At 38.5% G+C, this 16,505-nt stretch overlaps 1 long non-coding RNA gene across 1 annotated transcript in view; it reads left to right on the top strand.

Moving 5' to 3' along the window:
- The window catches only part of LOC122803278, a 42,769-nt gene extending 28,920 nt beyond the window's left edge, over positions 1–13,849 (top strand). The window contains exon 2 of the long non-coding RNA XR_006365089.1: positions 13,475–13,849. This is a non-coding gene — a long non-coding RNA (uncharacterized LOC122803278). The remainder of the gene's footprint in view (positions 1–13,474) is intronic.
- The last annotated feature ends 2,656 nt before the right edge of the window (positions 13,850–16,505 follow it).

Raw genomic sequence — 16,505 nt, 5'->3', positions numbered from 1 at the left:
AAAATGGTAAGGAGACAGAGAAATAAAATCTGAGTGAGGCTCATTTTATGCATCTTTGGGGTTTATTATGTCACAGGTGAGAATTGTTATTTTAAAGGTAGGAGTTAGTAGTATATTGTGTAAACCGAAAGAATATAGTAGAAGTGGTTATAGGCAAAGAAGGGAAAGATGCTTATTTAGTGGAGTGATCAATTAGATAAATGTGGGAATTGGATAATTTGGTTTGGAATGCTGTTTTAGAGTGCTCAAGTGATCACATAGATAAATGCAGGGATTGGATAATTTCGGTTAGATTGCAGATTGGAGAGTTTACATGTAGAGTAGGAGTGGGAAGGAATTCAAGTTAGGGTAGGAGAATAAAATGAGCCTGAGCAGTAGTGTGGCTGAATGGAACAATCTGTAAAGTGTACCTTTAATGTAGTTAAACAAAACAGAGCTAAGAGTAACACATGAAAGTGCAGTTAACAAGGTGAACACATATATAGCAGATATGCATAAGAAACTTTCTATTTATGGCACAACTTACAAGCCCCTTCGTTTTCCAGTAACATGTTCTGTTTGAGACGACTTACTAACTAGCACCATATTTTCCACTCTGTAGACTTACAGAACAGAAAGGGAAAAAGTAGCAGAGGATACAGGAAGATGGGAGGAGTGGGGGAGGGTACAGAAGATAGGAGGATTCATGAGAAAGCTAGTGTACATCTGGGATCTTGTGACCATTAAACAGGATTTACCAAGTGTAGACCCCCTCACCCAAGTTATAAAAAGCAGAAAACAATCAGTTAAAAATGGCTTAAGAGTCCATAATGAAAACAAATGTGATCAACTAATAAAACTAGTATCTTCCCTACTCCTATCTCATGCATAATAATTTCTGCCTTATCTCTCAACATATCACTGTGGATGTTGCTCCTGAAGTCATTCAGTCCCACATGGGCAATCAAAAGGTTACAGTCATATTTGTCTGAGTCAATGGCCCCTAGGACACTTGTGACATCATTGATACTGGCATCAGACAAATAGCTTCCAGTGTCTATTTTCCTGTTTAATCAGATAAGAATGGAATCTACATGCCTAACTGTGGAGTTACCTAAACCTGAGACATTTTGCTGTGCAGGAGCAGACTTATTGGACCTTATGGTCTTTGAGTTGTTTATCTGGTGTTTCTTGTCAAAGTAGTGTGGATTTGCATTATGTCCATGGAGAAGAAGTAGGCATTACCATATGTGCTGCAGGCAGAGCTCTTTTAGAATATACTCTTGAAGGCTTTGGCAAACTTTCCTTTTCTGCCTTTATGTAGTATTGTGGAGATATGACGTTTACAGATTCATAGGTTCATAGGTTCATACTAGGCTATCTGCCCTAGGGCATTTATAAGCCTAGCCAGAGTTTGTTTGGCTTTCGCCACCCATTTTAAATTAATTTTGCTATGCCCTTTTTCGAGGTTAGTATACTGTGCCTCTGTCTAACAGTGACACAGAAGTGATACCCGGGGTAAACCTATGATCTCCCATCCACTCATCAAGATTCCTCTTGAAGAGAGTCAATGAGGGACTCCACCTAACCTGGACTGGGATTTTATTCCAGAGTGAAGGGAACCTCTGGGTTATGAATCTGTCCCTCCAGCATGTCCTATTTATTTCAGTGCTGAGGTTCAAGTCTCTCGAGCGCATAGCTCGATGGGATTTGGATTTTCTGAGGTGCAGCATGTCCATTAATTCCAGATTGGACATGGCTTTATACGTCAGGCACAGATCGCCTCTGAGCAGGCGGTATGCCACTGAGTAGAGCTGGAGTTTCTTTAACCGGGCAGCATATGGCAACTGTTTGAGCCCTTTGATCCTCTTGGTGAGGTACTTTTGGGGTCTTTCCAGTTGCTGCAGGTGTCTGGTAAGGTACATCCCAAAAGGGGCATTGTACTAAATTATGGGCCTGGTGAGGGATGAGTAAAAAGGCACGATGACCTCCTCTGATCTAGATGTGAATCCCTTCATGATTACATGGGCTATATAAAATGTTTTTCTAGACACTTTGGCCACGTGGTTGTCAAATGAGAGATTGCTATCAACTTGGGTCCCCAGGTCCCTAATTACTTCTTCTGTACTTAATGGATTACAACCTATGTGGTAATTTATGGGCACTTTGTTTTTGCCAAAGGGGATGACTATGCACTTTTTGGCGTTTAGCTTGAGGCCATGGCTCTGGCACCAGTTGTCTGTTTTATGAGGCCTTTTTGGAGTATGCTTGTGTCGGCTGGAGAGTCGATTATGGCGCCCAGTTTGCAGTAATCTGCAAACTTAGTCAGCCACAGTCCTTCCGTGTTGGCCTGTACCTCTGAGAAATATATACCGAACAAGAGAGGTCCCAGGACTGAGCCTTGTGGGATGCCACTTGTAACTGGTTTGGAGTCTGACATGGCTCCAGCAATGCTAACCATGTGGGTTCTGTCCTTGAGCCAGTTTGCAACCCATCTAGTGACATAGGCTGGTGAGCTTGTGTATAATGCCTGAGTGGGGTATTGTATCGAAGGCTTTTGTGAGGTCCAGGTAGGCTGTGTGGACCACCTTCATCTTGTCAATGGCATTGGTGACTGTTTCAAAGAAATCGACCAGGTTTAAGAGGTAGGATCTGCCCTTAACAAAGCTGAACTGGGTAGGATTCAGTGTCTGTAGGTCCACAATATCTTTATTTATGAGGTCCATGATGATCCTTTCCATAGCTTTGTAGACCAAGCTAGTCAGGCTTATGGGGCAATGGTTTCCACGATCTGTTGAGGCACCACCTTTGTGGAGAGGGACCACTGTTGCTGTACGCCACTCTTTGGGTACATATCCTGTAGTAAGGCTGAGATTGAACAGTAGTTTTATGTTTGGGTTTAGCTCTTCTTGGAGTTCATGTAGGATGCAGCCCGGGACACCGTCTGGTCCCATTGATGCTGTGTTTTTTGCTTTGGAGAGGGCGGCTCTTACCTGAGCATCTGAGATGTCAGGGGGGCAACACTCTGCTGGGATAGATATTTGCCCTTTTGGTGGGGAGGGGGAGAAGTTTGCGCTGAACCTGTCAGCTAGGATGTTGGCAATGTCTGTGGGTTCGGTGAATTTTTTGTCATTTTGGACTAATTCTGAGCATATCTGGGAATTCCTACCCAGGTTCCTAACATAGGTTCATGGGTTCATACTAGGCTATCTGCCCTAGGGCATTTATAAGCTTAGCCAGAGTGTGTGTGTGGCTTTCACCACCCCTTAGGATGAGTATACTAAGCCCTGTTAGGGTTTAGTTTACTGTGCCTCTGTCTAGTAGTGACACAGAGATGACTACCGGGGTAAACCTACGATCTCCCATCCACTCGTCGAGATTCTCTTGAATAGAGTCAGTGAGGGGCTCTGCCTAACATGGACTGGGATTCTGTTCCAGAGTGTAGGCAGCCTCTGGGTTATGAATCTGTCCCTCCAGCACGTCCTATTTATTTCTGTGTTGAGGTTTAAGTCTCTTGTTCTCGTGGCTCTGATGGATTTGGATTTTTTGAGGTGTAGCATGTCCATTAATTCTGGATTGGACATGGCCTTTACGTCAGGCACAGATCACCTCTGAGTAGGCGGTATGCGACTGAATAGAGCTGGAGTTTTTTCAGTCGGGCAGCATATGACATATGTTTAAGACCCTTTATCCTCTTGGTGAGGAACTTTTGGGGTCTTTCCAACTGCTGCAGGTGTTGGGTGAGATACATCCCAAATGGGGCATTGTACTCAATCATTGGCCTGATAAGAGAAGAGTACAGGGGCACAATGACCTCTCTTGATCTAGATGTGAAACCCTTCATGATAAGGTGGGCAATATAGAAGGTCTTCCTAACCCCGGGCCTGTGGAAAATATGGCTCAGACCCAATCCTCCAAAGCCTTGTGATTATCCTTAGTGTCCTGTGCAATTTTTCTCTCGAAGCTGGCCTTTGACGATTTTATGAGTGCCCGTAGTTTTTTGCTAATACTGATCAGAGATGCCTTCCCTTTTTGGGATTTTGCTCTATCATGTAGTAGCTTCCTCCTTCTATTGTATAGTTCGTTTATGGCTGGAGGACGTCTGCCTTTGGAGGATTGGGTCTTGGTTTTATTTGGGATTGCATGATCTATGCATTCCTGAAGTGTTCATTCATAGATTTATAAAAAGGATTCTGCGGTCTGAGCCATATTTTCCACAATCCTGGGGGCTTTGAAGGATTCCACCTTGGTTTTGAGGAGTGTGAAATTTGCTTTAGATAAGTTTTTGACTGTGGTTTTCTGGGCAGAGGGTGGGGTCGGGATGTGAATATCCAGTGAGATTAGTTTATGGCCTGATCTTACCAGTGAGGGATACACTTCTGGTCTGGAGCATATAGTCCCCATGTTGGTGATGATCAGGTCCAGTATGTTTTCCCCTCTTGTGGAAGTGGTAACAAGTTGTTCCATAGCATTTGAGTTTATAAATTCTAGGAAGCTTTGGGCTAGGGTGTTGGAGCTAGAGTAATGCTCCCAGTCTATGTTTGGGTAGTTGATGTTGCCCAATATAATGGTGTTTGGAGATACCTTCATATTTTCCAGTGTTCTCAGGAAGGCCAATTGGGGTTCCTGGGTTTGGGAAGGTGGTCTGTAGCAGGCTATAAACTGGAAGGCAGTTTTACCCACTGTTAGTTGCACATGGATAGTCTCTGATGCTTCCTGCTGTACCACCAACCTGGTGTGGGTATCTTTGACGAATATTGATACTCCCCCTCCTTTTGTGGTTCGGTCCAAGTTTTGGGGCCAAAAAGCATGGTATGAGTTATAACCTGGTAGTGCTGGGGTGCTCTCGGGAGCCTTGAACCAGGTTTCTGTTACTGCACAGATATCGATGTTCTCCATGCTAAGGAGAGTTTCGAGTGCGTGCATCTTGAGGTTTAGACTTCTGGCATTGAGTAGCATTACTCTTAGTTTCTTATCCCTTGTGATACCTATGGAGGTGGGTTTGTCTTTTGAGCCTTGCCTAAAAAAGGCACTATGGTGGTAGCAAGAGCATTTGCCAATATCCGAAAGCCCAGGGGTGAGAGGTACAAGCCATCCCTAGCGAAGCATCGTGGCTTGTCGAGCATGTCATCCCAGGCTGACAGGCATTGGATCCCCTTTGAATGACACCAGTACTTAAGCCAATTGTTGAAATTGATCATCTTGTCTTCATATTGTGGCATCATTCTTGGTGAGGGTAAGATGCTACTCAAGGTCAGGGTCATACCGGCCTGGGCTACATGCTCAGAGAGCTCCTCTATGTCTCTTTTCATGTAGTCCAGAGAGGTACGTCTCAGGTTATTCACACCAGCATGGACAATGACTGAGTCATATTTGTACTTGCCTTGGAGTGACATGAGTGTTTGTGTTATGTGGCGGATCCTAGCGCCCGACAGGCAGCTCACTGTGACCTTCTCCTTGTTCAGCCTGGTGGCGGGGCGTCAGTGTGCTTGACGATAGTCACCTATTACAAGTGTATCAGGTGTGTTGTTTAGCCTTAAGGGCTGTGACTGTTCGGCACACTGGCTTTGTGAGCTATGTGTTGCACGTGTTTTGTTTTGGGGTAGCGGTCGCTTGGGTGTCTGCTTTGGAGGTCTCTGCTGCTTAGGCAGATTTTTATTTAGAGCCTCTGAGTATGTTTTTGTGTGCTTATGTGTTTGGTCTGGTGTTGTGGTAGGTCTATGTGAGACTGGAATTGTAGTGAGTGTGGTTTCCTTCTCCTCCTGACTGGTTACGCCAGTACTGAGTTGAGAGAGCTTAGCCTCCAGTTTGGCTATATGGTTGCATCAATCACGTGTTGGAATTTGTTGGGAGGAGGAGAGGGTTGTCTGTGTACATGAGGCAGTTGTAACATTGCCTCAAGATTCCCAGATTCACCAGCTGGACCGGAGAGGAGATTGACAAGTGACCTTTGGACATGTTAGAATAGTATAGTGGTATAGTATGCTAGAATAGTATAGTGGCCTAATGCAACAGGTTTGCTTCCACGTTTCTTGACTATTTACATCTCTCATAGGCTGTGCTATCAACTTATAGAGGCAGATCCCACATTACATTAGAACACTTAATGCAATTAGACTGGCCACAAATGATGTGAAAGCAGATTGTTGAGACATAGCAAAGGATGGTGAGCTTGTCACAGTACTTAAAGGTTGGAAGGAGACTTTGATAGTAGACCCTGAAGATATATGAAGTATTTTGACTGTTTCATTTAAGTGACATGATAGCCAGTCTAGCACTAGTTATTGAAAAGAAAGAATGACTACTTCCAGACATGATGCATAGTGATGGTTTACATATTGACTCCTATGTAGTTACTAGTGCTGGTCTCTCAACAGATATGGATGTTTTTCAGACAGGTGCTGCTGAGGTGTGCCTCTGCAGATGGATAAGCTCATGCTTGTATGAGGGCTTTTACAGTAAGCCAGTTGATCCTAGTGTCCTGTGATCTGTGATCCATTGAATTAGGTGTTTCTCTTTTCTCAGTTAAATAGGAAGCACTAGCATTATAATACAGTTACTCCTCCTCATCAAAGAGATGATTATGTATTTGAGTTGACAGTGACATAGTAATTACTAGTTTTTAATAGAATAATCTCCACCCTCTTGAAACATTTGCCTGTTTATTTAGATTTAGCAATTATTTCTATTGTTTGGATGGGGTTCACAGCAGTTTACTATGGGAAAAAATATATAAGAATGATTCTGAATGCAAGTGTGATGTCCCAGCACTGGCCCAGTAATGAAGCAGCCTCAATCCTCACCACTGGAATTAGTGGGGAACATACACACTGGGGGGATTGACAAGTACACACACAGTAACGTGCAATTTCCCTTAAGGGCATACAGAGATCACAGTCAGTCTGGGTCTGGTTTCTCCCTCTTTCTCCAGATCCCCAATAAGACTTGCCACTAGCACAACTATAAGGTTGAGATCTCAGCTGAGTGACCAAGCCAAAACCTCCAGCTCCCTCTCTGTGCAACCAGTGATTCATGCCCCTGCCCAAGTAGCTGACATACACACACACTTTGAGATTTGATTTTTATACAATCACACACATACACACTCACACACCTGGGAAAGACTGGCACAAGTTTACTAGCTATGCCCCCTTCTGCAAAGACTATAAGGTAGTTCCAACTGCCACCAGCCAAGTCTTTATCAGCTACTCTAAGGACCTTAACAAAGGGTGTCCAATCCTACTGTGTAATGTCACTAGTAATCCAAATGGCAATCTGACCAAGAGCAAGGCTATTTAGGAGTGACCTGTACAGTGTCATCAAATAGATATGCAAGTACACTAAGAGCTTAAATATCTCTAACAGACCAGCCACAATTAAAAGGTTTTAATATATTTAATAATAAATAATAAAAGAACACAACAGTACTCAGTAAGTAATCAGTTACATCAGTGTTCAAAAATCACAGGAAATATTTAAAACAACATTGCAGGACAGTCTTAGATAAATACAGAAAACATCTAAACTAATCTTTATTATATTCCTAACTATATATAAAAGAGTTACTATGCCCTAAAAACTAACTTACAGAGCAAGGCAAGTGCAGATGTGATGATGAGTGGATGTTCTTGTTAGGTTCAAGACAAAATACAAACTGGCCCATCTATCTCTGAGACTTCTTAAGTTAATACCAAATATTACTGCTGGGTTAGCTTGTATCACATCACTTTTTGTCACCTGACTTTAGTTCCCAAGCTACCCCCATTGTCAGATAGTACAAGCATTTTTAGCATCTTTCTGTAAAAAATACATATCTCTCAAATGTTTTCAGATCCTGAAAGTCATAAAACAATAAAGCACTTCTGCATTTCAAACCTAGTAATTACTTCTCTTCCAAGACAATACAAAAAACATCTAGATCTAGACACTGTATCTGCTAGACTGAAACTGAGAGATATCTTTTGTAGCACAATCATAAAACAATTTAATTTCAACTTATTTCCTTGAAGTTTTGCAAGTTAACCTTTTATGTCCCAGTTTCTACTGTTAAACCATATACAGTTACACAATTACAATAGTTTAGATACATTTCTATTCTAAGCCAGAAGGGCATGCTGTGGTTACATTTTAGCTCAATACATAACATACAATTCTGAATAGAGCATATCAATATTCACAAATGACACAGAATTATTTACAAAATTCCAGATAGCTGGACTGGCAGTATGACAGCAACTCCGTTGCTTTTTGATCAAAATGATAAGATCAGCCATTAACCTATATATTTGTAAGGGTGCTGATTTAAATTATTACAGTAAATGTGTAATTTTTGAAAACAAATGGACCATGTCATAATCCTGAATTATGATAGTCTGATTATTTATGTTAAATGGCTACTTAATCAGATATTTTGCTGTAAATTAGTAATTTAATGATAACACAGAGATTTAAAACTATGAATCTACTTGATTAATGTTTTAGCATGACTTATATTGGATATTTTTATGGTAAATTAGAAATCCATCATTAGCTACTTAGCAGTAAAGTATTTAAACAGACTAGACAGAAAGCTTGAATGCAATTGTTTGAGTTTGATCTCTGCTACTAGACTATTCTTCTCATGTTTTTTACATTATAAATATTGACGTGTTAACCACACAGTTTGAAAGCATTTATTTGTAATTGTAAAGGGTTACAAACCATCATTCTCCTGTTTGCATTATAATAGAATAATGTGCTTATGATTTTTTTTTTTAAACTGGCAGCAAGCTAGTCACAAACTCTTGTACATTTCCTTATTTTCTTCTCACTATGTTCAATAGTCTTTTCTAACACATGCATCTTTCAAGCAAAATTTACAACACCTTTTTTTTGAAATTTTAACTACAGTCACTGTTTCTTTCTGCCACATATTCTCTCACTATTTTCTGTGACTGAATTTTAGGTGGAGTAACTCACTATTCGTTTATTCCAGGGGTATGTGTCTGCATTAATAGAAAAAACAAAACAACTTTCTCCTGTAACGCTTATAAAATATTTCCAGAATTAGCGCCAGAGAGACAAAAAAGTAATTTAAATAGCACTACAACCTGATGCAGGTATAATTTCAATTGAGTGGTGCATGTAATGGGGTATATATTATATCCTCGAAGAGGCATTCCATTGAACGCCTCTTCATCAACACTTAAACAACGAAAGCAGAAAACACCGAACATTCACATCAGTGATTTCTTTCCCTGGAAAAGAAATTGCTTACCCTCAAAACAAAAACACATCACAGCAAACATAATAAAGTGGGGGGCTTCACCCCCCCAACTAAATATACCAACTCCAAGATCACACTACAGTGGGGAAAACAGCAAACTAACAGGGATGGCCAAGAGATGTCTTTCCCAGGTAAATAAATCGTCCCAGGGAAAGAAATCACTGATGTGAATGTTCTGTGTTTTCTGCTGTCCCTGTTTAAGTGTCGATGAAGAGGCATTCAATGGAATGCCTCTTCGAGGATATAATATAGACCCCATGTAATGAGCAGCAATTGTTTTGTATTAATTAGTTACTAGTGCTAATTGTACCTATTAGATCACTGTGGTCCATCCAAGATTATATAACTGCATTTCAGTCCTCTGCATCAAATTATGTAAGGAGCTCTTTTGTGTAGTCTTTTGGGATCCTCTACTTGATTGTCACAGTTATAATGTGCCTGTACAAGCACAGGGGTGCTAGTGGACTTACCTTTTCCTGCTCTTTCTGGTTTGCTTCAATCTTTGGGAGATGTTGTTTTTCAGACACGTACTGCTGTGCTGTGCCTGTGCAACCTGGCTGGTTTTATCTTACATGGATGGAAGTTGTTATCCACAGCCATGGATTCTGACCCCAATTCCACAACAGTCCCCATATCCTCACATTTAGTATGATGCTGTAACATATGCTTTACACATTTCCATAATGCTCATGTAAATATACTTGCTCATCTTATTCATATTTGCATTTGTCACACTATCACTGCATTGTACCAATGTACTAAACCTCCTTTTTAGCTAGACTGTCATTAGAAACCATCCTCCCACTTCTCTCAAATATAACTATTACTACCACCTGATAAACCCAGGTAACCTTCTCGCTTAAGTTCTGAAACCACACCACCAGCATTTTCTTAACACTGTTGTAATACGTACTGCTACACCACATATAATATGGCCATATTTCCTATCACACTCTTGATAATTTCCAGCATATCGCTCTCATCATGACCCTGATTAACACATATTTTATTCCTCTTCATACCCTTGGGTTGGGTTAACGATACAACATGCACCCATATATTGAAGGATACATGCATTACAGTAATCATGAAAACCACAAGTATGTTCATTGCATGCAAATCTATATTCTCATTGCCAAACATACTTCAGACACTTGCCTGCTAGCTGGAGATGTTCAGTTAAATATTGGATCTAAACAAATTACATTTGCAACCTTAAAACTTGCAGCATTTCCAAGAAATGACCACAGTTTAAGTCTTAGTTGGAGATATACAATCATATGTTTATAGGTATAACAGAATCCTAGTTAAAATATGACTTCTAATTTCCTCCAGCTATCACTCCAAACTAGAACACTTTCTATGGATGGATTTGGAACTAGACCATGATAGGGGTGATATTAACCATCATCAGTGTGGATGGCAATTTAAAATGCAAGCTGATCCAATGCAGTAATGCCAAAAATGATACACAGTTTAGCTCTTATTCATTGTATCCTGCCCATATCTCTCAACCGTACAGATTTTTGCAAAATGTCCAGATTTATGCCTCAAATTTATGGTTGATTTCTCATAAAATTGTGGTTTTCTGAGAAATTATAGGCAAATCATTGAAGACTGAAGCCAGAAAATAATTACAGACACTTGTGTTTCAGAAGTCATATCCTTCAGAAAATATATGTTAATGCAAAGCCTGTTATTCTATCAAATTTCTTAGTTTGTAAGAGCAATATTTAAAAATTGTCCCTATTTGGGGGCATTTGTCCAGATTTCTTGCTCTAAGAGGTTGCAAGTTATGACCCTGGCTAGGCACACTAAACGATATATTGTCCCAATGTATAATGCCACTTTCTTCATGTATCTGTCAATTTAAAAGCATTTTAGACATCTCTTCACAGGTGAAGCAAAATTAAGTAATTATAATTTAAGACATCAATACTTCATATAACCACTTGTCCCAGATGAGTCAGTGTCCATATTTTCAGTTGGTTACTCCTTATTCAAAATAATGTATACCCTCTAAAAAGAAGAAGAACACATTAAGCAAACAAAGTTCCCTGGCTAACCTCACTAATTTCATAAATGTTAATGAGCTAGGACTAGGCAAGGAAAGCATGGAAACAAGACCTTGACAACCCAAACTAGGAAGTGAGCTATCTAAGTCTTTGAAAATCATCTAAAACCACCACAGATAAAGCAAACTCATTCTAATACTAGGAACTCCAACAAAACCCACATGCATAATACCAAACAATTCTGGTGCACTGAGAAAAACCTATGCAGCTACAAAATATGTAAAATAAAAATAAATACACTGGGTGTTCACGATAAGACTATTCAAGAAATAAAATACAGCATCACATTCAGTAATGCACCTTTTCTCACACCAGTAATAGTTTTATATAAATTCTTTAACAACCCCATATTTTTAGCTCAGTGCTACCACATTAAAAAGTAAAATAGGAACTGAATAATATTCCTCACAACCTCAAACCTATTTATTACGCAATACAACCATTCCTTCTTAGTCTAAGAAGTGAAGAAATAACTACTCCTCTGACATTTATGAAAACTGTGGATCCAACAGCCAATCTATAAGAAAAAATATCTATAAACAAATATTTGACATCACCTATTTTTTGTCCTTATCAATTAGCAATATATCTTTATACCCAAATGCAATATTTCCACTATCTATACAGTAATACCTTCTACAACAATGTTGATGATAGTAAATAAACAGGTGCAATGTTTATAGATCCAAATCGTCTCTTGAGAGTTTTTATCATACGATTCTACTATAGAAACTAAAGAAAAGCCATTTCACAGATGAAGTGTGTAAGTGGTTTAGAAAATGTCTACAAAATAGAAATTCAGCATCAAAAATATTATCTATCCAAACCACATACCCAACATGAAGGGCATTCCAAAAAGATAAGCACTTAAGCCACTACTCTTGTCTTTATTAAATGATTGCCTCCCTTGGAAAATGCCAAACTTAAATAAAATCTTGCATGTAGACAACATTTTTCCTAAGCACAGATGGAGTTTTCTAACTATTGCAAAATGGCTTTGCACTACTGTGGAATTTGAGGCAGAATATCAAGTTAACATTGAGTACCAAAAAGTATACACTGATGATCTTTGGAAGAAAAAGGATACATCATTTCAGTCTCTTCATTTCTTTGACCCATCCCAACAAGCATCATTTGTCATGTAGCAGAAATACTGTACCCTACATTGAATGCCAGTCCCAAAAAGATGCCCATTTAGCTTATAGTAGACCTCAGAGTTTCATGCATTTTAATTATAGAAGCTATGACAGTCAAACTAGTGAATGCTGGAATACTCACTCCCAGTCAAAGCCTTACATTTTTCTCAAACCATACACATCTTACCATAGGCAGAGAATAACAATTCTGCATTTCATTCATCTTGGCTCTTTACACAACCATTATTCTCTGATAATAATATATAATGATATAATAAACAAATATAACTTGCTTCCAGTGGAAAGGAGAGACACTTTCCTCCTTTACATTCTAGCATTCAGACTATTAAATGACCAATATTGTCCTTCACTGCAAAACCTATAAACCTAAGAAAACCTCAGGCCTAAGCCTTTACTCCTTCCTTTAACTATCAAAACTGGTACAAACTTGCATTTCTTCAAAACCTCTATAAAATAATACTTCATCAAAGCTTGGATTTGCTCCTGTATGAGCCCAGGTAGAGGTACTCATATCTTTTTCTCCCTCTACTCTCTTTATCCCCACTACTAACTTACCTTACCATCCCTTCCTCTATACATACTCGTCTGAGGTTACACTCACACCTTTGAAACATCTATTCCTACCATCCCCTTTATCACCCACTACCCTTCTTTACTCGTACTGTCCTATGCTTTCACTAATATAATCTGCTACCATATTTCATGACCTCTAAAATGTTAATAATCATTATGATAATCATCTATTAAGTAAATAATGCTGCATCTTCATATTATCTGGCTTTTCATATAATTTATGCTGGAACACTAAGACTTTATTATGTCTTTTGAGTTTTTTTCTGACAAAATAATGTGTAGTTTTTGAAATTTTGTGCTTGAATGTTATGACTTTATTATGTCTGTTAAGTTTTCAGTCTGACAAACTAATGTGTTATTTTCATATTTGTGCTTGAACATTATGACTTTATTATGTCTGTCTATTTTTTTCATTCTGTAAACAGTATGTATCTGGAGATGTTTCCCCAGGCCTCTGCTGAAATTGAGTACCTCATGACCCAGATGGACTTTCCCAATAACCAAATGCCAAATAAAAAAATAACTAAATAAAAAAAAAAAAAACTCCTTTGACAAAGAACATCAAAGAACATGCCAAGAAAATCAAATGGAAACCTACTTTGTCAGACCACCTCAAAATATCAGAAGAAAAGCTTTCCTCAGACTATCTCCAACAGAACTTGAAGAATTTACCACTACAAGTAAATTTAACAGAAAATCCTATGGACTTTAAACAAAAAAAAGCAAAAAGAGGGTATGTAAAGAAATATCTGAAGTTTTTTTTTCACAATGCAATGAATAAAAACAGCATCCATGTTTTAGTTATGTTTTCTTCTTTCCTTTTATTTCTTTTTTTTTCTTTAAAATATGTCTGAATTTGGATTTTGGAAACATGTTTTAGATAATGTATGTGAGGTGTGTTTCTGTTGTATGTGTGTATATTTTACAGGTGTAGTAAATTACTTTTACTACTGCTAAGTAAGTACAGTATGTAGGGCAGAGTTAGAGGAATTTGTACATAAACTTGTTTCAAGAGCAGGAACAAACTTTGATGACACACAGAGTGAAGATAAGTGAAAATATGTGTACAGTGTACTATATATTAATTTTTAGTATACCCATTATCAGCATGTTAGGATAATGTGTTAGCATGAAGTCTACACCGGCTGTATCCAGACCTCCTGGGACACATATCAGAAAAGAAGACTTGTAGTTGAAGCACACAGTCTTTTGATGCTCTTGTCCCATATGTTGACTAGGACTTGTCTTTCCAAAAGCTTCTGCCTGATGAATAATTGTATATGAAATCTGATTCACAAAGTTTTTTGTTTCTTTCCTTCCCCTTCTTTTTCTAATTATGCATATACTTATATGTAGAGAAAGAGAGAGGGAACGAAAAAAGAGATATTTGCCAAAACATACATATTCATTCTTCTTCTATAAATAATAGAACTAAGCTGTACAGATGAATGTAATTCATTCCCAGAAGCTTTACATTGTTACACACATTCTCTGCTTGAATTTATAACTTTATGAACTTGTCACTTAAAGAACAGTGCTCTTCTTTGGTTAATTACTTGTGTTAATGTTGATGCAAACTATATCAGATTATGTAAATTATTATATTTTCACATTGGTAACATGCATTCTTCCAGTTCCTTTCAGCTTCTAACTATAGCATTTTTCTGAATTATTTGTGTTTTCCCTTCAGGTAACTAAAGGTCCTAGGTTGTGAGTTTCTGATGAATGTTGTGCTTGCACTGTTATTCAGTCAGCAGCTTGTTTTCTACACAGTATAATACATAATCTAGACAAAAGCCCAGTTCTAAAAGATAAGATTCAGCTCTAGGATTCCAAGAGAACTCTTTGCTGCAGAGATAAAATGCAACTCGCCATAATTAAATCTCTAAATACAGCAGGTGATACACTGACTTCCAACTATGTTGCTAAAATTTGAAAAACTCTTCTATCCCAAGCAGAATAATAAGCCCAAATCATTTAAATCATATCTCAATGAGCATCTGAGTCTATCATGGCTTTGTCAATGCACTACTCCTGCATGTCTGTGCATTTTATAATAATTCCTGCCAACCAAATTTTTACCTTTGAATACATTGTGCTCTCCCTTTCAAACCTCTTTGTATTTGTATCCAGCTAATTATACATCTTTCTCTTTATCCTTCTAGTACCTAACCTTTGTCCTAAATTTGAATCACTACTTCTTAATCAGTCTGTACTCTTTCTCTTTCTTCCTCCAACCTCATTGTTTTAATTCACAGTCTCTCTAAATTGCTGTTGTAATAAATTCTAAATCATTATCTACTAGTAGATTACTTTCCTACCCACAGATTTAATTTTGTTGTGACTTGTTTTGTCCCATTTGTCATATATCTGAAAGTATAATCACAGTTAATGCCACATAGATTTGCTGGAGTATAGCTTATCTCACTACTCACAATTTTATGGATTTTGACCTTAGAGTTATATGAGCCTGTCTCAATGGTGCTAGGGTGATAGCTTACTTTATGTGTGTATGAATGATAAGTTATTTAATACAGTATCTAGTCATAGTCATAGTAAACTTCTGTCTCCCTATCCATGTCCACCGACTTCCACTTTCTCCATTTCTTATTAACTCCTGAAATTTGTACTATACCTCAGCTCTGATTAGATGTTTGTAAAGATGTACATGTTTTATTGTCTATCACCAGTGACTATCTAATATAACTATATTAGCAAAGTCTCTTCTAGTTCAAATAATTTAAACTTCAACTGTATATTGTTACTGCTATGGGGAGATTTTCTCTCTGAGCTTCCAAAGAAAATAAGTTCTCATGCCCAGTTAGACTATTCCATTTAACACTTGCAAAATATACTAAAATATTTTAAACTAATAGGTACACATATATGGATGTGCTGCTCTTTGTCTAAAGTGCTTTTGGTCAACGTGTTTAGTCGATCACATTTGGTCAACAGGTTCAGAATCTCAGAGTTAATGTATGTATAATTAGAAGGAGGCTTGGGAGCTTCAGCCCCTCATTGGGGGTGCAAGAAGGCTTTCAGCAAGCACTACAGTGTGCAGGACTAGTGCAGGAGCTCCAGCAGGCAATATGTCTGCCGTGAGATCCAGGAATAAGCTGTAGGGACGTGCACGAGCGCTCCTACAATAGTCCTGCATGGACTCAGCCCCTGTATGCAAATCACTTAATTTACAGGTGAGAACCATGCAAATGAGGTGAATTTGTGATCCAGGAAGCTGGATGCCGGCCGTGCAGGACTAGTGTAATCTGCAGAAATGTACTCGACCAGTAACCGAATACGTTTCTGCAAACTACAAAATGGAGCCATGACAGCTCCAAATAAAGGGTGGATATTATGTAGAAAGCATGCTAATGGCCATATATATGGCCATTGGCATGTAAAACAGTTGCAAAAATAAAAAAAAAATCAACTTTTTTTTAGCTAATCTCGGCTGTA

This window comes from Protopterus annectens, chromosome 5.part1, assembly GCF_019279795.1.
Source record: "Protopterus annectens isolate FY-2018-M chromosome 5.part1, PAN1.0, whole genome shotgun sequence".
NCBI classification, from domain to species: domain Eukaryota; kingdom Metazoa; phylum Chordata; order Ceratodontiformes; family Protopteridae; genus Protopterus; species Protopterus annectens.
The sequence above is the reverse complement of the archived record's forward strand: the minus strand, read 5'-3'. Positions and strand labels throughout refer to the sequence as shown.